Raw genomic sequence first — 26308 nt, forward strand, 5'->3', positions numbered from 1 at the left:
AAAATCATCCCGAAAAATCCCTTTACAATAGGGTCTCTGTTCAGAGTCAAAGACCGGCTCAGTCCTCTGTTTTCGTCCAGCGTTGTTTACAAGTACACTTGCCCGGGATGTGATCACGGGATATACATATGTGGGATGCACGAGGAGGCTGTTGAAGGTCCGCATAGATTCCCACAGGGGCATAAGTCATAGAACAGGTAGCAGGTTATCTAATCCTGAGCAATCAAATATACGAAATCATTCAAAATTATGTAAAACTTATATTGACAGCAAGGATTTTTCCATCCTAGGCCGAGTGCAGAACAACAACGACTTAACCATCCTAGAATCCATAATTATCAGGAAGACTGTGCCGTCGTTAAATACTCAATCGTCCTCAGTGAAATTGTTTATAGCCTAGTTTGGGCAACTGGTTTTCCTCACTCTGTTTGTACTTATTTATGTTAGTCTTGTTCTTTCTTTCATATAGGTAGGTTGTTTTAAGATTTTAGTGAACTCCTTTTACTCATTATTGACTTGTCTTGGAATGAGGTGTTTTGTTTTAAATATTTTTACTACATAAAGAGCTGTTGCCATTGCATTAATTTGTTATTGATGTTCGCAAATTATATTATATTTTATAGCCTTGAAAATGCGACTTGGAATTCGTCGCGGAACGTCGGCATTGAAAATAAACTGTAGATGATGAGGATGCCTTTCCCTACTGCTTCCTTCGTGATGATGTATATATATATATATATATATATATATATATATATATATATATATATATATATATATATATATATATATATATATATATATATATTACTAAAAGGACCTCATTCAAACTGCATGGTATCTATAGATACCATCCAGTTTGAATGAGGTCCTTTTAGTAATTTAGTTAATGCACAGAACAATTGTGTATGTGATAAAGTTAATATATACGTATGTATACATATATGTGTGTGTTGTGTGTGTGTGTATTAACAGATAGTTAGACACAGAGATAGATGCATAGATATATATATATATATATATATATATATATATATATATATATATATATATATATATATATATATATATATATATATATATATATATATATATATATATATATATATATATATATATATATATATATATATATATATATATATATATATATATATATATATATACATATATATATATATAGTAGGGAGTACGGATAGGAAGAACAGTCAGCTCATCATTGATATATTTATTAATAGGTGCGCTTCGGGATCACCCATATCCCATCTTTTCTGGCTAAAAAGATACAAAAACACTAATTAAAACTGACAACAGAGCTTACAAAATTAAAATGCTTTAAAGATTGAAAAATGACAATGACAAAACAAGAAATAGATTACCTTCAGTAGTAAAGTCCAGAGGATGAAAACTGAATAAGAGTAAACAAGGTTAGCAAGTAAACAAGAAAGGAAGGGGGGGGGTTACTATAGTACGACCGTTTTAGGAAGAGACTTTGCCCCTCTTAAACTGACCATTAACCTTCTGACTTCAAGCTCTCATTGTTTGCGCCTGTTATCAAGCACGTGTACTATAATAGAAAGTTCTGAATGAAGTTTTGTTGTCCCACTTAAATTTTAGATAAAAAAAAAAAAATTCAATATATGAAAATGATAGATGCAAGAAATTTGGAAACCTAGATGTGCTTTCATTTTCAGTTTTGTTTATTTGGATGCTGTACTGAGCAATGTTCTTGAGTTACGTCATCTACTATAGTTTTTATTACTGTTCCTTTGCTGTTATCGAAGTCATATAATTGTGATATAGTTTTGAGCTTTTGAATTGTTTTTCTTTCGTGTATGCCGTGATCCGTCTTTACCTCCTTGCTGTATCAAGGTTGAATTTTCACTGTGCAGCTATAAAATAGCTCATAATAAATATTCTTTAAATATTGTTACATATATATATATATATATATATATATATATATATATATATATATATATATATATATATATATATATATATATATATATATAGGGTGTAACAATATTTAAAGAATGTTTATTATGAGCTATTTTATAGCTGTACAGTGAAAATTCAACCTTGATACAGCAAGGAGGTAAAGACGGATTACGGCATGCACGAAAGAAAGCAATTCAAAAGCTCAAAACTATATCACAATTATATATATATATATATATATATATATATATATATATATATATATATATATATATATATATATATATATATATATATATATATATATTACACATTTATACAGTATTAGATTTACCTGTGCTTTTAAAGCACTGTCATATGATACTCATCACTGCTGTGGCATTTCTGTTATATGTAGATTTTTAAAGATATTTCTGCCACTTTCTGTCGAAAAACAGATCTATATTTCAATTTATTTCAATTTCAGTGTTCAACAGGATATCACACAACAAGGGAAAGCAATAAATTTATTTACAATCGAAGTATGAGGAGACATTACTTATGAAGAATCCTCGTCAGAGGATGCTACATCGATAACAAAAGAATCTATATATTTATCAATGCAAACATCTCTTGAAGCGTCATCTCTTTTTATATCTTCGGCATGTCTCACATCATTAGCCCAGTTGTCAGAAGATATGGATTCAATTGCTTCTTTGACCAAAGGAAGCAGGTCTGATTTTTTAAAATGATTCTTCTTTGCCACGTATGATTTCACCTGCGCCCATATCAGTTCTGTTGCATTATACTGGCAGTGATATGTAGGCAGCCTAACCACTATGTCCATGATCTCTTGCCAGTCTGTCAATCACGTAATCATTTTCTTTACATGAATGTCTTTGCAACTTTACTAATTTTTTATTAGCCAGTCTTTAACTTCATCCTTTTTGGCAGACATTGTCGGAGGTTTATTAATTCGAACTGAATGATAAGAAGCGTTATCCAACACTATGATGGCAGATGGCCCTATATTGGGAAGAAGCTGGGTTTTAAACCATTTTTCAAACACTGCAGAATTCATCTGAATTTCTAGATTGCGTATCCCTTGTCAGCTGGGTGCTTGATCATTGATAAAAATATTACCCAGAAATGTGGTTAATATTGCAACCAATATTGTGATTGTGTCTACTTACTCTCCAATGTTATTGATGTACAATTAGAAGGAATAAATCATAGGTAAAAATTTTTATTCTGTCACGCTCTCTCTCTCTCTCTCTCTCTCTCTCTCTCTCTCTCTCTCTCTCTCTCTCTCTCTCTCTTTTTTTTTTTTTTTTGCCCAGCTAGTGGAATAGTAAGCGGAACCATAAAAATGATGAACATTCTTTATGATTAGTTTTCTGACGAATATACAAATAATTTTTAACTATAATACACAACTGTGATGTAGCTGTCCTTTACGGATTCAAACAGAATTAGAGAAAATGACAAAAAAAAAAAAAGAAGACTGTCATCCTCAATCAGTGCAGTGCTTATACCTCTGGCAACACTAAACCCCGATATATAGTACTTATCCTATGTTTATTTATTTGTGTTGTTACATTAATTGCATAATATCTATATCACGGATCGCTACTATCACAATATTATCATATAAATAAAACAGGTTAATTTGCAGCAAAACAACAAATACAAACGCTATTACAATGATTGTTTACGATTTCGTGCGTCTGGTAGCATGCTACGGGTGACTACCGTGTAAGTGTGAGGTCTCATCTCGGCCGTAATCAAAGGGTTAGACCTCATTGAAAAAAAGATCGTGGTTCTATGAAGGATGGCCATTGAACTAGGAACATCCTTAGCCCTTTAGTTATTTTTCCTTACAAAGAGGATAGGTGAAAGCCTGCAGTCGTCATGAGAACAATATCAGTTATTATCTGGTATTATAAGATCAAAATCTTGAAATATTCAAAGGAAAAAAAGAGAAATACATTGACACAATAATTCTCCGAATAATATATTACTATGTAAAAAATCTTATGAGAAAATACTGATAAATATGAATCAAAACGCTGGTAAGTAAACGAATACATCAATAACCACAGAAGTCAGAAAAATGGGCAACACTACACGGTGCCCCAAAGCTAATTTTAACCCTATCTTGCACGTACAAATGACAATACCCATACCCGTATCCATAGTCCATAAATAAATAGTAATTAAGTGCACGATATATCAAGACTATTTTAAAAAAAGAAATAGAGGAAGGAGAGACTTATGTATAAGGAGAACGACTTTATGCATCAAAGCAATTTGGTGCTGAAATACTTTTTTAACAAAATATCCCCGGACAGCTCATTCAGAATTTATTGCTTTCAATGAGAGGGTTGTTCAAGGAAATTGCAGAGTAACTTAAGGACGTCAAAGGAACGCCATAGAGTTAAAAGCCACGCAAACAGTTTTCAATAATTGCATCATATCTCTTCTTTACAGCAATAAATGCATATTGTTCCAGTATCATAAATCCCAGTTATATATCATATTTTACACTGGTAACATATCACGACGACTCAAAGTTACTACCTTTACATTATTATTGAAAGTGATTTGCGTTGTAGATTTAAAAGCCATCTCATTTCTTTTTTCATTTTACTGTTATATCAACTATTTTATCTTTTTAGTAATGAGTTGCTCAGTATTTTTTCATATCTCGTCGTAATTGTAGGAATAATTTATTTTTTGGTTTGTATGTGTGTACATTATTGGTAGAAACAGAATCCTGTAATTTCCTCCTCCTTCTTCTTCTTCTTCTTCTTCTTCTTCTTCTTCTTCTTCTTCTTATTATTATTATTATTATTATTATTATTATTATTATTATTATTATTATTATTATTATTATTATTATTATTATTATTATTAACTGCCTTCGGATTAAGCCACAAAACCATGAGTCAGCAAAAGATGTTTCCACAAATTAGACTATTTAAATAACATAAAATGAAAGGAATTACGTAATAGAAAAGTTTACATTACCTGCGTAGTAACACTAACAAGGTCAGTTCACTAATAGAAAAGTATTACTCTTAATTTCACGAGAGGAAATAAAAAAAAGGGTGTAGAGAATTATTCAGTAAACATATATTACAAATGAAACATGTATTTGTTGCTATTTCCTTTGGATATTTCAAATAGCTGCTAAACAGTTTTGTCTGTCACCACATTCATTTTGAACGAGTCCTTCTATTTTTTCTCTTCTTTTCGCTCAGTTCAGTTTTCAAAGTGTATTTTAGATAAAGAAATCGAACACCACTACACCTCTCTCTCTCTCTCTCTCTCTCTCTCTCTCTCTCTCTCTCTCTCTCTCTCTCTCTCTCTCTCTCTCTTGAGGACATTCCAGAAATTAAACTAATTGCAGCCTTCTTTAAAAGTCAAAGGTCCTTTTCAGGACAACGCCCCTCATTAGAACAATACCAAAAGACCTTCACTTGTCATCTCGTTAAAGGAGAAAGGACTCTTAAGGTTCCTTCAATACGATCGTAACGAGGAATGAACACGAGTTGAGGAAGTGTTGTTTTAAAATTGTCTCTAAAACATTCACCGAAAACATCTTTTAGTTGTAATGGCGGTGGAGGTTTTTTCAGAGGTTTTAAATGACCTTTTAATTCAGTAGTATATATATTATATATATATATATATATATATATATATATATATATATATATATATATATTATATATATATATATACATACATACATGAATTAACTCTCGGTTTCAGGATTTATAATTGGAGCAACACGTTTGCAGTAATTGCTTATCATTTTAAGAGTTCAACCTTGAAATGAAAAGAAATATTGTAAATTATATGAGCAGGTTTTTTTTTAGTTTCAAAACAATAGGTAATAAATTACGAAAACCTTTGATCACGAATATCTTTGATATCATTACAAAAGATTTTCCTAACAATTTTGCAGTAATAAGATTGCATGCAATACTAGAGAAATTAGAGATAACTGTTGATTTTACATCATTTGTTGAAACTTTCAGTCGTAGATTATTTATCATATAATTTCCTATTCATTCTGAAATTAGAACTCAATTATCCATCAGATTTCTGAGAAAAATTATCATTACATTTACTCCTGAAGAATGGTATGGCAAAGAAAATCTACATGAAAATCACAAAATTACAATCACAAGTAACAAGACAAAACATTCACAACCGCATAAACATGAATTGTGAAGTGTAAGCAACCAGTATAACTGGAGACAAGATTAAGCTAAATTGAATTATGATGGGTATTTCATGGCCAGAGCACAAAGAAGTAAGTACCCAAAACTCACTTCCCTTCCTGGACGTAAAAGTTACTAAAGACGAGATAGGTTTCCACACTGGCATTTATCGGAAGAATACTTTTACTGGCCTAGGTACTAATTTTTACAGTTCCTGCTTTTTTTTTATTTTAAGATAAATTCCGCCTCCACTCTCCTCCATAGAGCTTTGAATTTGACCTCCAGTTGGCCAGCGTTTCATGATGAGATTGTTTTCCTCAGTAACTATTTTAAGAACAGTTACTTCCCACCATCAATCTTAACAAACTGCTTAATTTGAAACTAAATCCCACACCCACAGTTCTCAGTGTTCCAAAATTATGTCTATATGCTAGATTCCCTTATTTACCTGACGACGGATTCAGGAAAAAATGTATTAGTTTATTCAGTACCTGCACTCAACCTAAAGCTAATCCCGATGAACCCCCGAACCATCGGGTCCCTCTTTCATTTCAAGGATAGAATCAGCCCCCTGTTTACCTCTGGTGTAATCTACAAATATACCTGTTCCAGATGTAATCTAGACACATACATCGGATGTACTAGGAGTCTGCTAAAGATCCGAATCTCCTCTCACCAGGGGATTAGCTATAGAACAGGTAGCCGACTATCTAATCCTGATCAGTCGAATGTGAGAAACCGCAGGAAGACTTGCAGAATTGGAGGAACTGGCCACCCTTGAATCTATAATGATCAAATCGACTGTCCCTACCCTCAATCATCAATCAGCATTAAGCCAACTGTTCATTGCATAGCTTGCTCTTGTTTTTAGCCTGTGTCTGCCCCCCTCCCCCTCATCTCTCTCTCTCCCCTCCTGTTCTGCATTTTTGTTAGTCCGCTTTACGCTACCATTGTGGGTAGGTGTCTTGCGCTTCTTGCCTCTGCTTTTGTTTTTTTCCCCCTTGTTCCGTTCTTTAGCCCCTAATATGGCGTAAATAAGTATATAATGTGTGTATACTTAACTTTTATACGCAAATACTGTTTATTTTAATCGCCATTTCAGCCTGGAAGATGTATCAAGCGATACGAAACGTCGGCATTTCAATAAGTGGATAGAAAACAGGATGGCTTTCCATAACTCCATTATGTCTACTGTCTGAGTGCCTGCTTCCGTCTTCGTATATATGTATATATATACATTTATATATATATATATATATATATATATATATATATATATATATATATATATATATATATACTGTATATATATCAGCAATAAGTCACCAAACTGCACGTGACAAATATATACGTAGACGACCACATGAAAGGTGAAAATTAAAGACCAGGTACCAAGCGCTTTCGTGTATTGCGTACACTTCTTTGTACCCCGAAGAAGTGTACGCAATACACGAAAGCGCTTGGTACCTGGTCTTTAATTTTCACCTTCATGTGGTCGTCTACGTCTATATATATATATATATATATATAGTAGTGATCACAGTTTCGAACATTTTGGCACTGATGATAAAAAAAAATGGTGAAGTTTCCCATAAATAGTTATTTCTTATCCATACATAACATAACTAATCTTATAAATAAAGTAAGAAAAATATTTTCCTTTGTAAAGTCTGTGCAAGTTAATAAGACATTAATGTTCATATAAAATAGACTGCCATGATATAATTTTTGTACCTTAAAAGAAACTTTATTCTCCAGTTCTTTTATTCCATGCGATGGCAAATGCTAATTACTCCGTGATGGTGTTTTCTGGTCCATTTTAGTTTTCTGTGAAAGAAAATTGCTGACTTGGCTGTTTGTCTGTCCGTCCGCTCTTTGTCTGTCCGCCCTCAGATCTTAAAAACTGCTGAGGCTAGAGGGCTGCAAATTGGTATGTTGATCATCCTCCCTCTAATGATCGAACATACCAAATTGCAGCCCTCTAGTCTCAGTAGTTTTTATTTATTTAAGGTGAAAGTTAGCCATGATGGTGTGGCACCGGTATAGGTGCCGACAGCACAGGCCACCACCAGGCCGTGGCTGAAAGCTTCACGGGCCGCGGTTGAGAGTTTCATACAGCGTTGTACGCTGTACAGAAGACTCGATTGCGCCAAAGAAACTTCGGCGCATTTTTTACTTGTTTAACTTTTGGTCTCACGCGTTCTTATTCCAGAACATGTATCCTTAAGTTCCTGTTCCAGAGATATACTGTGTTCCACCGGAAAGAGAGAAATGAAGGCATTAAATTGTAACAGGTCGACAAGTACCGAAAGTGCATGCCATCATTAACCTGCAAGATGTTGCATCGCACTGAAAGTGAGTGGCTTTTAGAAATATGAACACTACCTAGGGGGATATAATATTATATACTGGTTTTCTATCCTTTTTAAAGGCTTTGAAAAGTGTTGCTTCCGTGATGAGTCTTTTCATCAACATTATCTTTAACATATATATATGTGTGTGTGTATGTATATATATATATATATATATATATATATATATATATATATATATATATATATATATACATATAGTGTGTGTGTGTGTGTGTGTGTGTGTGTGTATTGGTATTAAGAAAGTATGTGCATTAAACAAATAAAAATAAGGAAAAAAATATGGCTCAGGTTATTTCCCGACCATTACACACATTATGTGACACCGTTTCACACCCTTCCCACTTACTCCAGTCTGATATTGTCCTTTAATCTCTTCTCATCCTGTGTAGCACTTTCCACTAATCTTCCCATGCAGTTGACAGCCGTTGGGTAAAGAGAGCTTTGGATAAAAGTGGGTGAGGAAACTCCATATGCCCTGGAGCATTTAAGATCCGATAGAGAGGGTTCTGATTTTGTTTATGCGCACATACGCAGACATGCAGGACGCACCCACATACACACAAACGACAAACACACACACACACGTATGTATGTATATATATATATATATATATATATATATATATATATATATATATAGTGTGTGTGTGTGTGTGCGTGTTTATAAATGAGTCAGATTTCCCAGAAATACACGGATATGCATTAATAAATAGGATTTAGCCAATCACTTATGACACTAAACTCGAGACAAGGTACTTTAGGATGTTTGGTATAATATAAATACAAAATGCAAATTCAATGGTAAATCTGCAATATCCTTTCTTTTTTTTAGTAAATCAGAAGCCATAAATTTAATGAACACCAAAATCATGCTGATATCTCAACGAATATCATTGCAGATTTAGTCCCTTAACATTTACAATGTTTCGTAATCATACGATCTACATTACATTTATGACACTCAATCTGAAATACCAGTGATTTATGTAGCATTCTTCCTTAACAGATCTATTCAATCATATTTCGGTGAATACGGTCAACTTTATGCAATTTCCAATGTTAAATATTCGATAAGAACTCCTTGTTAAATATTTTTCGTAGAATGAGTAAACTTTGTTTTCGAAAATATTATCAGAAACCTGCGATATAGTCAATAATACGAATCTAAAGCTGAGTGCATCGAACGTTTTTTATTATTTTTTTGTTGACAAAGAAAACCTCATCCTGATAAAATTTATTATCTGTCCCAAAGTTTAGATAGGTAATATGTTAGCGTTTGTATGTTTGTGCGTGTAGGGGAGAGAGAGAGAGAGAGAGAGAGAGAGAGAGAGAGAGAGAGAGGGGGGTTTAGCTAATTATACAATTGATGTAGATCTCTTCAGTAATTAAGGATCATCATTTATTTATCTGTTGAAACGTGTGCGTTTTACTGATTACCATTTATCATTTTCTCTTTTAAACCTCTTCATAAAATATTTTTATATTATTGTGAGAAATAGGATATCACTGCATGTCATCAAAAGTCTAAAATTAGAGTATATTTTTGAGATTCCGGAAATCATTGCCTATGAACTTGGATAAGTGAATTTTCATTTAACATGTTAGCAAATATAAACGTCAAGGAAACTATGATATTAAACTGAAATGTCCTCCTACTCTCCAATATATACAAGTATATCTTTCACACTAAACAAAATTATTTATAAAACAGCACACGATTCATTTATTCATAAAGAGAGGTAGCGTCTGCTATAATTTATGTCAAGTCGTGCTACTCATATACAAGGATAATGGCGAATTATGTTCCATTTCCATGACACATTGTCTTACCTCTTCCCACTATTGTCCAGAGTCACTCTTACCGGATTCCGAGACTGGAAACCATGTGTCACTTCAGCATGGTGTTATTACTACGTCTGAGTTTGGGTGGTCACGGGGTAAGCATCCCCTAATACAATAAATCATTTTAATTGTGTTTCTGCTCTATAAAATATTACTTTTACCCTCCCTCATTATCGTTTCTTCATGGAAATTTCAAAGTGAAATGCTAACGTTTCAGACAGCGACGCACTTCTTTGAAATCATTAATTTTACGACAAGAATGTTGCAAAAGCACAAAAGCCAGGTAAATTTATTTAATATCAGAGCAGTCTAAACTTTACTTCCATGTAGCATTTTTAATGTGTAGTAATGCAATAAAGATTAAAAAAAAAATATGAGTTTATTGACAGATGTTACCTTAAATGTAGGATTACTGCAGGCCAAAACTCTGACTGGATAAGATTAAAAAAAATTTAACTTATTTTTTTATTCTCTCTCTCTCTTTCTCTCTCTCTCTCTCTCTCTCTCTCTCTCTCTCTCTCTCTCTCTCTCTCTCTCTCTCTCTAGGGAAGACTGCATGGACCCAAGTCCATGGAAAATTCAATTTTTCGTTCCATTTGTTGTTCTAAGACGTTACTTCATTCATTTTTCAATACCATTGATCTTCTCTTATATTCAAACGTGTGATCGTAAGTCATAATTCGTGACTATGTTGACTGATGTTTATGTTCAGGGGAATGTAGAATTAAAGTATATTTGCGGCTTTACAAGTGGGGTTTTGTTTAATATTTGAAAGCAGATCCTCGGCTAGATACTGGTTGACTGCTGTGCAACTGTGAAATATTCTGTTCACTAGTATAAGCTCTTTCACTTATTGTCTTTAGTTGGGTATTCTGTAAAGCATTGGATGATGATACGTATTTTTTGCTTGCTATTGCAGATATTTTAGAGGAGGTGTGCCCTTAATGGCAATGGTTGGTCCTTGAGGAATTCACAAACAGTTACCGATCATGCACGTAAGTACAGTATACACTGAATCATTTATTGTTTTTTGTTGAAGTTGATACTGCTTCTGTTTATGACACATCAAGTTAGGGCTGTTAAAACATATCGTGAGTTTTTTTTTTCAAGAGAGACGAGGAGTAACTCTATTTTTATTTCTTTGTTTATGATTCTTCATGGAAGTAGTGTCAAATATGTATTTATTAGTTTACGTACTCTTTTGTTATTTTTCCTTCTTAGCAGTGGCCTGGGAATCAAGTTCTCCCATTTTTTCCTTAATATGCTTTTAGATTTAATCTGAACAATAACCAGAATGCAGCTAGTCCGTCATCGCGAAAAGAAACCTTATATTACAACAGACAGAAATTTATCAGAAAGGAATAGGAAACTGGTAATATATATTCGTCCCTACAAGAAAATTAAATATCAAAATCCGTTCGGGAAACGAGAGATCATAGTAAATCTCATGCAAAGATTGGCTGCTTTCATCAGTCTTTTCCTTTGCATCATCTAATGATGTAATGGCAATAATGACGAAAAACTATTGTTAAATTGTAAAATAATGAGTACATTCTGCAAGTAAACTTTTGAAATGGGAAGGGCAAAAGTACCCAAAATAAAAACTTACAGTGCATGGGCTTCCTAGTTGGAACCAAGAAAGGGGCCTCTGGGGGAGACTGCGAGATATCTCGGGTCGAGCACGACCCTGGTCCTGTGAACTTGTCACCCTTTGAATTTAGGCCTATGAAGCTCTGTGATGTAGCTGAGGCTGGCACTGGAGAATCTAGGCTAGCTACTGCCTCAGTTGCCGCGACACGTGGCAGCGGCAGTGCTTGCTGCAATGTCATCTGGTAAGGCAGTGACTGTGGTACTGACACCTCCCTACAATACCTGGATTCTTTCTCGATCTGCTGCCATATTCTTCTGCATTTGCTTGACTTTGGTGACCAGCTGGAAAATAACCTCATGTAGAGATCTGTCCGTCAGAGTCTTGTCCTCTGAAGACTGGGCTAGTGAGGAGGACGAGGGAGTACTCACCCTTTGCTTAGACGGTTCTCCCTCCAAAGGAGGGGATAGGGATGCTGCTGTGGATTTGGGATCGACAGGGTTATTATTATAAGCTTAGACGTGGGTTGCGAGGCCCTGCCTGGGAATGAGCTTTCACGGCTGACGGGGAAATGCAGAAGGTGAAACTCTGCAGTTGGCAGAGATGCTAGCTCTTGGCCGGTCACTGGTTGCAAGTCCATGCCAGTCATCAAGAGCAGGGGCTGGACTGGAATCTCGTAGAGGGAGATCTAAAGAGTGCTCTTGCCCAGGCTCTGACTGTGGTGCAGGCTATGGCTCTGGCAGTGGCTGTATGTAGACATCATACTCGGCAGGTGAACCTGACGTCCACTCGGAAGGTTCAGGACTTAGAGGAGGGCCAAGCTTAGACTCTGGCTGTAGCTCGACGTCAGGGCTTGACTGCAAAGCATTGCCTGATGGAGAATTTGAAGTCTGGTTGTGAGTTCGAATCTCCGACCGACCTGTGAAGAACAGGAGGAATTTGTTTCTGGTGATAGAAATTCATTTCTCGCTATAATGTGGTTCGGATTCCACAATAAGCTGTAGGTCCCGTTGCTAGGTAACCAATTGGTTCTTAGCCATGTAAAAATAAATCTAATCCTTCGGGCCAGCCCTAGGAGAGCTTTTAATCAGCTCAGTGGTCTGGTTAAACTAAGATATACTTAACTTTGTAGGACTCGGGTAAGGCACAAGTAGGGGCCTATGCTGAGAGTCCTGACCTAAGAGGTCATAGCCCCTGGGAAGGGTTGCGGCCACTCCAAGGGTGCTGATCCTACTTTTGTGGGGCATTGTTATCCTCAATAGGACAGTCGGCAAAGTTAGCCTGGAGTCATTGATACTTTGAATGGTCAAGGGTTTGTTATCGTCAATTATGGCACCAGCAGGCACTTTATCTCTCCTGACGAGGGAGACTTGGGCGGCAGTGTCTTCAAACGCAATGGCCCGTTGGGTTGTAAGGCAAAGTTTGGAGTGGATGTTAGAGCAATGATACTGGAGAGGACCATTTGGGGCAATTCTTAAAGTTTTGGGTTTGGCCCAATAATTGGAACGCATGGCAGAATGCAGGGCTCCAGTCCCTTTTAGGCACCATAAGCATAGGGTTAGGCGGAGGGCTACATGAAAATGGCTATTCTTCCTTCTGAATGATGCACTTATGGGCTTAGAGACTAATTACCCATTGTACAGAATAAGGAAACAACTTTCAGAAATTCTAATGATACCCCTAAGCATGCGACTCCTTATACAAAAGTCCGGCTTACTCCATCCTACAACTGCGCGCCTTCCCTAGTCAAAACAAATCCCACATGCTCAGCTAATGCACAAACAAACAATTTCCCATGCTGTATGTGCAGGAAAGGCAGTCTGAGATGGCCAGCCATATTAGAGTCACACCCATCTCCATGTGTGGTGGGCAAGATGGCTCCCACAGGTAACATAAGGGGCCAGTCGGAGGCTGTGACCTCTCTCTGTCAAGTCTCGGTGAGGAAGACGCGGAACCAGTCACACGGCATCTCCTCTCTCTCGTGTGAGCTGAGCAGGATTAACGACGTTGCTAAATCATGACAGGGAATCCCTGGAAAGTTAAAGGGTCTGGGCAGAAACTGAATACGTTAGGGTTAAAAGTGAGATCAAGGATGGAAAGTTGGCATATCCACGCTCGTTATGTCTGTCGCCACATATTTACATGAGGATGGCAGATTCAAATATTTACAGTATTATAGTTTTTCCAAATAAAATTATGCTTAATTGAAGTGTCATAGGCCTTAAATGTAATAATAATATATATATACATATATATATATATATATATATATATATATATATATATATATATATATATATATATATATATATATATATATATATATATATATATATAATGTATATATATACATATATGTATGTGTATATGTATATATATATATATATATATATATATATATATATATATATATATATATGGATATGGATAGATAGATAGGTATGTGTATATCTCTCTGAGGGAGAGAGACAGAGAGTAAATGTATGCCAGGAGAGAGAGAGAGAGAGAGAGAGAGAGAGAGAGAGATTAGTCTCTATCGTCTTCAGCTCCACATTAGGCAAATGGTGTGGAACGTATTATTCCTTTTCTTGTGACGTCTCTTACTAATGCACTCCTTCATCCATCTTCTATCTGTCTTCGCATTTAAGGTCGTATAATTCAGAAGCATCTCATTTTATTTCTCCTTTTTTTTTTTTTTTTTTTCTCTCTATGGTTGAAAATAGTATTTCAAGGGAGACGCCATTCTCTTTTAGTATAGAAGATACTTCTTTATGTATTTAAAATTTTGGCGTAAGGGAAGGTGAAGATTGAAAATCAGAGACGCAATACACTAAGGCGCTTGGTACCTGGTCTGTGAATTTCACCTTTCTTGCGGTTGTCTATGTATATATTTGTCATGTGTAGTTTGGTGACATTATATATATATATATATATATATATATATATATATATATATATATATATATATATATATATATATATATATGGATATCTGTATGAACGTTTATAAAATCATCAATTCGTTTTTCTTACATATATAATATCCTGCTTCCATTTTTTTTTACTTACGAGTTATTATTCGTTGGTTTCACCAAGCTGTAAACGTATTCTCATTCAACCAAATATTACATTTTCTCTAACCTGTATTACAAAGATCTAAAAATATTTTTTCATGAGTTATAATATCGTTAATTAACGTACTTTACTTTCTTCATCTTTGATATTTTAAGGTTTGTTTTGGTTAGAATATTATAGTGCAGGAGATTGTTGAAGCTGCCCATTAGATCCCGTGTCATTTTACTACATGGTAATAAAAAGGGCACGTACTGGAAAAGTTAACCCTGACAGAAACGACATTAATAGCTGAATTCATTATCGTTGCATTGGTAGAGATCCACAGTTGTATATACATGCGCTTATATGATAAATAACAACAGAAGCTTTAGCGTGTTTACCAACAATGAAAGTATCGACAGTGGATTTTTCAAACATAAAAAAGAACACTGTTCAGTGTATGGAAAATTAATTTAGAATAAGCTCATTCCGCAAACTCCTATTTCGGTGGCTTCAACTTTAGCCACCGACGCAATACTTTATCTAATATTTTTTGCCTCAAAGTAATTGACCGTGGTGTCGGAAACCCTTTTCTCTCAGTGATGCGTGTCCGGGTAAATCCTACACTAACCACTCAATATTTCATCTATGGTGTTGAACACGTGTGTCGAAGATTTATTGCTCGCCGCAATTAAAAAAAAAAAAAACTAATGGATGTGACCCCGTGCACTCCAGCGTAAGACAGAATGTTGACAAAAAATGGTGATGGATGGCTTTTCTTGAAAAGGGCGTCAGTAATACCAATCGGACAAATCTATTGCCTTTCTATACTTTTCATAGGTGGCAAAAATTTCTTTGATATAGAGTATATTATAATATTGGTTTATTATGCCATTTTCTTACCACTCTCTTTTCTCTCTCTCTCTCTCTCTCTCTCTCTCTCTCTCTCTCTCTCTCTCTCTCTGTTAGTGTATATATATATATATATATATATATATATATATATATATATATATATATATATATATATATATATATATATATATATATATATATGTATATATATATATATATATATATATATATATATATATATATATATATATATATATATATATATATATATATATATATATATATATATATATATATATTATATATATATATAAATATAAGAGAGAGAGGGAAAATACATATATATATAAATATATATATTAAGAGAGAATATATATATATATATATATATATATATATATATATATATATATATTTATTAAGATAGAGGAAAATAGATATATATACATATATACCCCTCAAACCTTCGAAGTGTAAGTGTCAATTAGAGCATTCAATGACTGGAAAATTTATATAATTATGTTTTACTAATGACACTTATAGACCATGGATGGACACCTAATGAACCGGTGATGAAGAAAGGCACAGAGAATGAATAATTGTATGGGTGTTTCTTTTCCAGAATAGGACTGCCAAATGTTGGGTATGTAAATTGGCAGACAAAAGTAAGGTCAAAAGAAAATGACTGTCGTTTAGATCACTGCTTTTGAAAGAATTTGCCTAACCCCCAATGAGACATGATGACGGAATTCTTAGAAATTCATTTAAATATGAGAGGATTCTTTTTCCCGACAATATGTGGCATTAAAAACATATAAAATAAAAATAAAATGCAAAATGTACACTTTAACATACAAGATATCGAATCTGAACAAACATCTTTCGTGGCTATTTTGCATTGCATTTCAATCAAGAAGAAAACAGTAAAAAAACTTCCACTATTTTTAAGAGAGGATTTTCTTCCTGTTTCTCCTTGTAAAGTGGAGGGTGGAAAATCAGGTGGCCTTAATGGTCTCCCACACTATTAGAGGCGCCATTACCAAGGGATTCCTGCCATCCTCCGCAATCATAAACCATATGCAAACTTCTGTTTTGCTTAAGAGCTTCTAAATGCCCATTTATTTTGCTCCTCATACTACAAGGGAGAGAGAGAGAGAGAGAGAGAGAGAGAATATACTGTATATATATATATATATATACATATATATATATATATATATATATATATATATATATATATATATATATATATATATATTTATATATAGACATACAGAGATTGCATGACTTTTCCCTGATTTCAACATAACAAGTATAATGTAAGATCATATTACAATAATCATGGGAATGACACATTCAGCGTATTAACAGTATGCCTTAGAGTTTAGATTAATTTCTCCATGCATGGCACAAAAAGAAACAATGCCGGGATGAAAAATGTGGCACATTTGGCGGGTGTGAATGGCACTTGAAAATCAGCAGTAAGTCCGCGGTGTGAAGTATCCTTTTACGTTTTGCATAACTCAAAACCTCGCCGTCATTTCCAGGGTGATTATTTCTCGTGAAGGATGACAGAATGTAGTGCCGACTATTTGCAGAATAACTGATATCGTGATTAAACATAAATAACAGTTCACTTGTTCAAAAAAATTGAAAATTATTCGACCTAAACTCTTTTATAAGAACTATAGAGATATTGCATCCTGCGGAAAACCAAGTCAGTAAAATATGTCATTTCGTGCAAAAATACTGTAACTTGTACATCATAAACATTATCACGACAGCCACAACAACAACGGCAATAATAATAATAATAATAATAATAATAATAATAATAATAATAATAATAATAATAATAATGGAATCTGGAAAAACTAGATGCCGAAGTAGCTCCAGGACTCATGCAGAAAAGTGTGCTACTAGAAACGGCGCACATAGCGAGAAAAGTGATGGACTCCTAAGGGGGCAGGATGCAACCCGGAACCCCACACTATAAAAACCACCCAGTCGAATAGGATGACTGTGATAGACAAAATAATAATAATAATAATAATAATAATAATAATAATAAGTTAAAGTTGACCTCATCCGTCTACAGGAAGTGTGAACATCGACCGATTATAACTTAGTTATAATTTTTGCAGGGCCATTTCATTTATTTAGTAGGCAAATCCTGCAGTGAAGGAAGCAGGTGATATATATTTCATATATATCAATATAATATTCATTCTATTTTTTAACAAAAAATTTCGTTTTATTGCTTTAACTGCATAAAAAAAAAATTGCACATAAATGTAAGTGATAAATGTTTAAATATTAGAGGATTACCAGGTAAAGTTTCCCTTCCTCTCATCCATAAGTTAACAGCTCCTGCTATATAATCAGAAAATGCATAACACCCTTCTATTAATCTCCCTTTATCTGTAGTTCCCCTAAGTATAACTGTCCCAGAGAAATATTATGTGTGGGGTCGCCGTTGCCGCAATAAGTGCAAAAAGGGATCGTGTAATATTTTCAAAAAGGTTAAGAGATAAAAAAAAAAAATCTCATAGCGTGAAATACCTTCATAAACCAACCTTACCACTTAGTTTTCTGTACAAGAAAACTGTTGAGATGGCTTCTTGTCTGTCCGTCCGCTCTCAGATCTTAAAAACTACTGAGGCTAGAGGGCTGCAAATTGGTATGTTGATCATACACTCTCCAATCATCAAACATACCAAATTGCAGCCCTCTAGCCTCCGTAGTTTTTGTTTTATTTAAGGTAAATTTAGTTATGATCGTGCGTCTGGCACCGCTTTAGCTGCCAGCAACACAGGCCACCACCGGGTTGTGGCTGAAAGTTTCGTGGGCCGCGGCTGAAAGTTTCATGGGCCGTGACTGAGAGTTTCATACAGCATTATACGCTGTACAGAAAACTCGATTGCACCGAAGAAACTTAGGCGCATTTTTTATTGTTTCTCTCTGTTTCTCTTCTTAACCTCGACTCTACGCCTCACACTTCCTCTTTTCGTCTTATGGGAAATGTTTTTGTCATCTGTTATTGCAAACTCACAATGCCTTCTTATATGATCAAAGTCTTAAATGGATATGTCTTATTTATTTCCTGTACATAAAACTTTTCCAGTCCATTTCATGCGGTTATGAGGATTATTCCTGCCTATATTTGTTGTAGGAATAATTAGTTTTAATTCCCAACACTAAATGACAGCCATCAAATATGGTTAACTTGGTGAATTCACTCAAAGGCATCAGCGTTCCGTACCTAAGAATTTCGAATTCGCAGCCATGAGACTACAAGTAAATCAAGCAGGAAATTACGGTAAATAAAGATAACAGTTAAACGCAAAAGAGGATTATATGTAGTTGGAACCTTCGTATTACACATTACCGGTGAAAATCTTTATTGTATACTTTTGTACATCCTTTATTCCTGACGTGTTGGTACGGATAATAGTTTTGCCGACTCGATGTTTTTAGAACTTTTTTTCGATTTAACCCGCACTTTGATATATTTACTGGTACAATTAGACGATTGCATGAAAAGGGGATTAACGCTGACAGGCTAAAATTTTATTTTTACCTGTTTTTTATATGTTCGAGAGTAAAGGAAAATATGCCGTAAAATTTTTCAAAAATTATAAGAAGTCTTACAGTTCATCTTGGAGAGACCTGTACGTATTCTTCTAAGAGAAGTTATAACATTTGGTACAAGCGCGTGTTGCCAATATTATAATACAGACAGGGCATTTCATACATTGTTTCTTGAAGATAGTGTACTTTACAATTACTAAACATCGGTTACTTTATTTATTTTAATAATCTGATGGTACAACAGACAACATATTATGTTTGAATATAACGATGACCAATTTTGTTTATTGCATTTTATAGCTTATATACTCGAAATATAAGTATTTAAGTGTCTAATATTCTAAGATATTGCTTAAGTATATCGTAGCATTTCCTCAATGATGTTTTGAAAATATGCATATATGAAGTGAATAATAGTTATAATTCATTAAAAATGTAGTATTGTATAAAAGACAAAGCCATTGTCATAATTATCTCTCGTATTTAATCTGGAGAAAAATAATTTACCTAGTCACTGTCATGAGACTTGTCAAAAGACAAGAAAAAATCTTTTTATGCCATAGAATATTGGTATTACTTATGAAACTGTGTCTCTTTCTTGGGAAAATTAATTTTTAATGCAGCAAAAATATTTTTACTACCCAATAACAATACAAAACACTGTCATAGGAGGTAATTGTTATCCTTAAACACCACATAAGTAGTGCGATCGGTTTTAAAAAACTGACTGGTCAGTCATTGTTGTAATTAGTTTTCTAACACTGCCATAAAAATAATGATAGTATGCCTCATTTTTCTTTTCATTACTCTTTTAATTTTTTATTTTCAGTGATGGATAATGATGTTAATTCAGCCTGTGTTTAGGATCTAATTGTTAATCTGCTGTATGGCGGGAATTCGTATTTATTCATTACATCTCTAACGAGAAACCATTCTGCAGATCTCACTGAGAAAATGCAATTTGAAAACCTTTGAAGAAAGGTCCCGTCTTTGATGAACGCGGAAATCGAATGTAAAAGGTCCCGAATCCTATTACCAGAGGCAGATTATATCATATTAGATGTCCGTAAGAGGCAGAGGGAAAGAAATTAGAATTCTAAGACGAAAAGGGCAGAAATTTGAAGAAATTTGCTACTCGCATTCAGCAACGAATTTGTTCGTCTGTTGCTAACTGCGTCGAAAGTAGGGTATGAGTTTACCTTGAGTAAATTATTCAGGGAGAGTATTTTGCGCTAAAGGTTTGTTAAGTGAATTCATTATAAAAATGGATTCCTTATATTTATTTAATGTCAGTTACATAAATAAAATGGATAAATTTTTAAATATTCCAAATGCAAGAATTTTAGGAATTAGTTGATTAGTGACAGGTAATAAATTGAAGCTAACCTCTTTGGCTATAAGGTCAGTGTAGCAAAATACATTACAGTGGTACGTTCTGGCGTCAGCTGGCTCCTTAAAGCTTCTGCTGACAGCATATTAGTATACCTTGTTCATTTTCCTCCTTTGTTGCACACTGGCACTGAAGTCGGAGATTACACCTAAAATAAAATCAGTGCTAGTGTTTCCTGCCTTAGTTCATTTTTCCTGTGATATTCCATAAATTCTTTTGAATGTGCTGATTTAATACCTTTCAAAGGACTTCTGAATAACGCAGAAAGAGCCGTACGGGCACTGGTTAGTGTGTGAATAGATGACCATCAAGGAATCTCATTCATCGATGGCACATAATGCTCTTTGACCCTTCCTGGAGTAGCCATCATGGGATCATAGCTGAGATACCGAAAGGTATTACAGATAGGAACCGCTATTTATAATGGTGAAACGCGTATATGTACACGCACAGACATATTTATATATATACATATATATGTGTATATATGTATGTATGTGTATGTATGTATGTATGTATGTATGTATGTATGTATGTATGTATGTATATATATATATATATATATATATATATATATATATATATATATATATATATATATATATATATATATATATACACACACACACACACATATATACAGAGAGAGAGAGAGAGAGAGAGAGAGAGAGAGAGAGAGAGAGAGAGAGAGAGAGAGAGAGCAGAATATTCATCATTTTCACTTGGCTACTCTTGATATTGGGTCTGGGTCGCCAAAACGATTTCCTTGATGGTTTGTTTGTCAATCACCCGAGAGACTGTGTCAGTCATAGAGCAGTGTAATTAATGGCTGAAACTTCATAGGTGTTGTGCTTAGAACTAATAACAGTTTCTTATTGCAACACAGAAGGAGAGATATTAAGAATATATATTTTGCTCTCCCAAATAAAATCTTACATATTTTCGTGACTTAATTTCGTTTTATTGATACTTTTATTACAGTATCGAAGCCCAATTCATTTGGTTATATAATATTACGCAGAAAGTCTCATAAGCACAATTGAATGCTAAACATTTTTGTGTGATGCTTGTACAATTAGTTACACCGTTTTAATAATAAATAAAAAGTAATTTCTTAGTAATGTTTGCAAATCGCACGCATAACTGGAATCAAATACCATGAGAAAAGAAACCAGCAGAATATATTATGTGCGATTCAGTACTGAATACATAAACTGTAAGCAATAAAAAAAAAATAATAGTTCATTACAATTAACATTTATTCCTGCAAGTCATTTCCTTGACCTAATGTTGCGTGTGGCACATCCATTTTTATGGGACCCACAAACTTATGTGAATAAGTTCATAACCGTACTTGAAGTGGATCAAGGACGTGACCTGACACAATGGAGCCTGGCACGAGTTTGTTTATTTCTGTCATTGTTGATTTCTTATACAAGATGTCTGCTTTGTCATTAACAAGCATAACCTTGTCGAGGCAGTCGGTGTGAATATACTACCCGACTGAATGCAGCTATCTCATCATTAATAGTTGTATAGAGTTGTCGCTTCAAAAAAATGAGAATGCTGCTACATTGTGTACTGGCTTGAGGCACTGCTAACAGTAGTATGAAAAGGAACACTCAGTGGTAACTTTAGAAGTTCTGGGTCTCTGAGGAGAGTCAGTAGAATCTCTAATTGTGGGCCAGAGAGTCTACATGATGCTAAGTGATTTGGTTAATGATTGAGAGTTCCTTTTAGTCGCCATAGTTGCTGGTGAGATCCCAGAAATGTTCGTCTAGAGTGAGGAGGCATATGTCATACTCTAGGTACTCACCAAGTTGGATGTTTCTGCTAGGTATTATGAAATTTTTTGTGAGCATCAATTACACTAACACTAATTCAATAATTTTGCCCCGCTTCGTAACATGACATATTCCCTAACAATGATAATAAAAATACCTAGTAAAAGTATGGAATTGGTTAGAAATATCACACAGTCCCACTGCATGAAACTGACTGTAAAACTGGTGCTCCACTTGCCAAGGTAGCGATCAAAGTTCATTTATGATTTCATGTGCAGTGACTACGTGAACGTAGTTCGTCCTGAACATAAAGAATTTAAACCGTAGTCTGCTCGAATGAGTTTATCTAAACAAGTTATTGCACTGAGTAAAAGTACCTGTTATAGTTATCTGATCTAGTAAAGACGTCAGTTAGAACTGCCGCATCCAGTTAACTAAAACTGGAAATGCACAGAAGGTTTTCGCGTGTTATTCTCCCTGCTCTGGTCTACGAACAGTGTCATTAGAAGTCACAGCAGCGGACCAGCATATCTTACTAATTGTAAGTTATATTGCAAAAAATTGTTAGCTACAGAAACGGCCAGAAGTTCTAGGAAGACAAATCTGGAACCCTTTGCTATCGGAGAATCTGAAGTCCTCGTTCACCTTTATCATCTGCATTTGTGATTGCCTGAGCAAAAATAACGCTTGGCGCAAAGATGTTGTACTGCAAGAGAAAGAAAGATTTATCATTTTGTCATGCGAAGATGGAACAGTATTGCAAAACCTTGATATAAGTCATTAGATTTGCTAGCTCGTCAATCGATTTCCATTGAAACTTTCATACGTTTTGTAAAACTTGTAGTGTTTGTGTGTGCTCGTGCCTTCAAGACGTTTATACTTTCAAATATTCACATTTTACTTGCTCCTGGCTTTTTCGGGCAGTTTTTCAGTAGATGACCTCTATGTTCGCTGACCTTGCTTTGGAATAACAAGTTGCCTAAGAACTTGTTTACATATTACTTTCAGAAGTATCATTGGAAGTTACTACAGATATAATTTTTAGAAAATCAGTATTAACTCTTAAAGGAGGGTAGCAGCTAGTTAGTCAGTATTAACTCCTAAAGGTAGGTAGCAGCTAGTTACTGTTGATGGGATCTTGAGTGAACCAAGACTTATTGTCTCCGGAGTTCCACAGGGTAGTGCTCTTGGTTCATTATTAATTTTGGTGCATAAGAGATTGTTCAGTATGCCGATGATGCAACACGTGTGGGTGTAGTAAAGTCTCCACTTAAGAGAAGTGAAGCTACTCTCAGCCTCAATGGGGACATGGACCGGATCAGGGAATGGTGTAGTCGGTGGGGTATGAGGCTGAGCTCCAGTAAAACGAGAACACTATTGATTAGCAGATCTCGCACAGATTTTCCACCCCATCCTCCCGTTCAGGTGGATGGGACTTTGCTGAATGAGTCAGAAGCTTCAGCTATTCTAGGTGTAACTTTTGACTCACATCTTACTTTTGAGAAACATCTAAAGAAAGTTTCAGCAAATGCCGCACGAAAGTTAGGTATTGTTCGTAAGGCCCCATATACTTAAAGCATTGATAACATCATTGCATCCTGTTTTAGGTCATTTGTGCTTCCTTTACTGGAATACTGTTCTCTGGTGTGGATGTCTGCTTCTGCCAGAGATTTATCTCTTTTAGATAGAGTGGTTCACTGTGGTAGGTTTCTGTTTCCTTAGCAGTTATGACTTGGACCATTGACGGATGGTCTCTTGTGTGTCACTTTTTTCATCAGTTGTATTTTAATACAGATCTTTCACCTTTACAATTAATCCCTGACCCCCTTTTCCTGACGACCAGAATCGCTGAACAGCTTCACCAAGATGCGGTAAATGTTCCTCGCTGTCGAGCTTCTCAATTCCAGAGGTTCGTTATTCCTCACACCGTTGGACTGTGGAACTTTCTCCCTGGGTATGGCATGCAACTGGAACTTCAAAAGTTCAAGCGAAGATGCAATGCATTACTACCCTAATGCACTTTAATAAATTTGTATCTATTTATTAATTTGTTAATTTGTTTTTTATTTCTATTAAGTGAGTTCTCTTCTTTATGTGTTTCCCTTTAACTTCTTTTCTTCCTAATGTGCACCATATTCTTTGGGAGCTTGACTTTCAAGTCCATGTCCTGTGTGGGTATGCTCCATCTGAATAGGGTTCATGTTCTGTATAATAATAATAATCATCATCTCAAAAGAGAATCTCAACATAGGTCAGATATAAGAAATAGCAAAAAACACTTAACAAAGGTGATGGTTGATATCCAGGACGATATCGCGGTAATCTACCCACCGGTGTACCATTAGGCCATCGTAAGAGGTAAAAGCTCTGGAAACAAAAGTGTTGCGCACGAGATTAACATATCCATTCGGTTATGAATAAAGCATGAACCAGGAATAGGGTCGGTTATGATATCTGTTAACATTAAGCTGTACTGAAACTTATTAACGAGATAAAAAAAATGGAGGTTATAAGCGAGATTAATCGTAATATTAACATTATTATGGAAAGGATAAATGAGAAGACTATTCTTGAGGCTCCTACGAAGAGACAATGTGCGTGACGTTAACTGCTTCTCTGAGTGATGACAGAGGTCACGCGTTTGTCTAGAAATTGCCGTCATTAAAGGTAGTAAGCGGTCATTAGGGGGGAAAAATTGGTTCCATTATGACGCTGGGAGGACGTAGGGCTACTTAAAAGTGAATTATGATATTTGGAATTGAAGGAATCGCCATGATGATTAGACAAATGACCTGAATTGTTTTTTTTTTTTTTATTGATATGTCACCCTTTTTTTTTTAACTTCTAAATAACTTCTCATTTTCTTACCGTTTTCTCTATTTTTATCAGGGTAACTTGACCAGGTATCACGATAAAATTAAAGTAATTCCTGGGCACGTTTACTAAGGAAGGCGGCTTATATTGATTGTTTTTAAAGCCAGTGATCAAAGTTAATTGTGCATTTAAGATTCCATTCAATCGTATTTCATTAACAAAGGAAATTATTCCTTACCATTCTTTATAGTTTATACACACACACACACACACACACACATATATATATATATATATATATATATATATATAAAGGCAAATGCCACAAAGGAAGAGTTAAACAATGGAGTGCTTGCTAGGCCTTTCGACACATGGTCCTGTACTAGTCAGCTAGTAAAGGACCATTTGTCGAAAGGCCTAGCAACCACTCCATTGTTTTACTTTACCTTCGTGGCATTTGCCTTCATTTTTACATTCATCACGTTCCATATCTTCATGAAATATATATATATATATATATATATATATATATATATATATATATATATATATATATATATATATATATATTCATGATGTTGCTTTTGTAATATGTATATCATCCCACAGTTCTGATATATTTACTCTTCTATTTATCATATGTTATGTGTAGTAATAATAATTGTTGAAATATCATATATGTAATGTAATGTTAGATCTCAAAAGAGTTGGTGATTTGGGTAACTTAACAGCGTAATTTAAAATTGGTAATACGTTTCAATAATAATGTAGTATGTGATTGCACATTAGGTTCTTAGGCAGCAGAGGGTCTTATTCTTTTGTGTTCAACACAAGTTTAAAAGGCAATTTTGGCTCTGTTTAAAACA

At 34.6% G+C, this 26308-nt stretch overlaps 1 long non-coding RNA gene across 2 annotated transcripts in view; it reads left to right on the forward strand.

The window, feature by feature from the left end:
* The window catches only part of LOC136848806 (uncharacterized), a 512153-nt gene that overhangs the window by 379557 nt on the left and 106288 nt on the right, over window positions 1-26308 (forward strand). For both annotated transcript variants that reach the window (XR_010856147.1, XR_010856148.1), the window contains one exon: window positions 11286-11361. This is a non-coding gene — a long non-coding RNA (uncharacterized lncRNA). The remainder of the gene's footprint in view (window positions 1-11285; window positions 11362-26308) is intronic.

The sequence above is a fragment of the Macrobrachium rosenbergii genome, chromosome 19 (assembly GCF_040412425.1).
Source record: "Macrobrachium rosenbergii isolate ZJJX-2024 chromosome 19, ASM4041242v1, whole genome shotgun sequence".
Taxonomy (NCBI): domain Eukaryota; kingdom Metazoa; phylum Arthropoda; class Malacostraca; order Decapoda; family Palaemonidae; genus Macrobrachium; species Macrobrachium rosenbergii.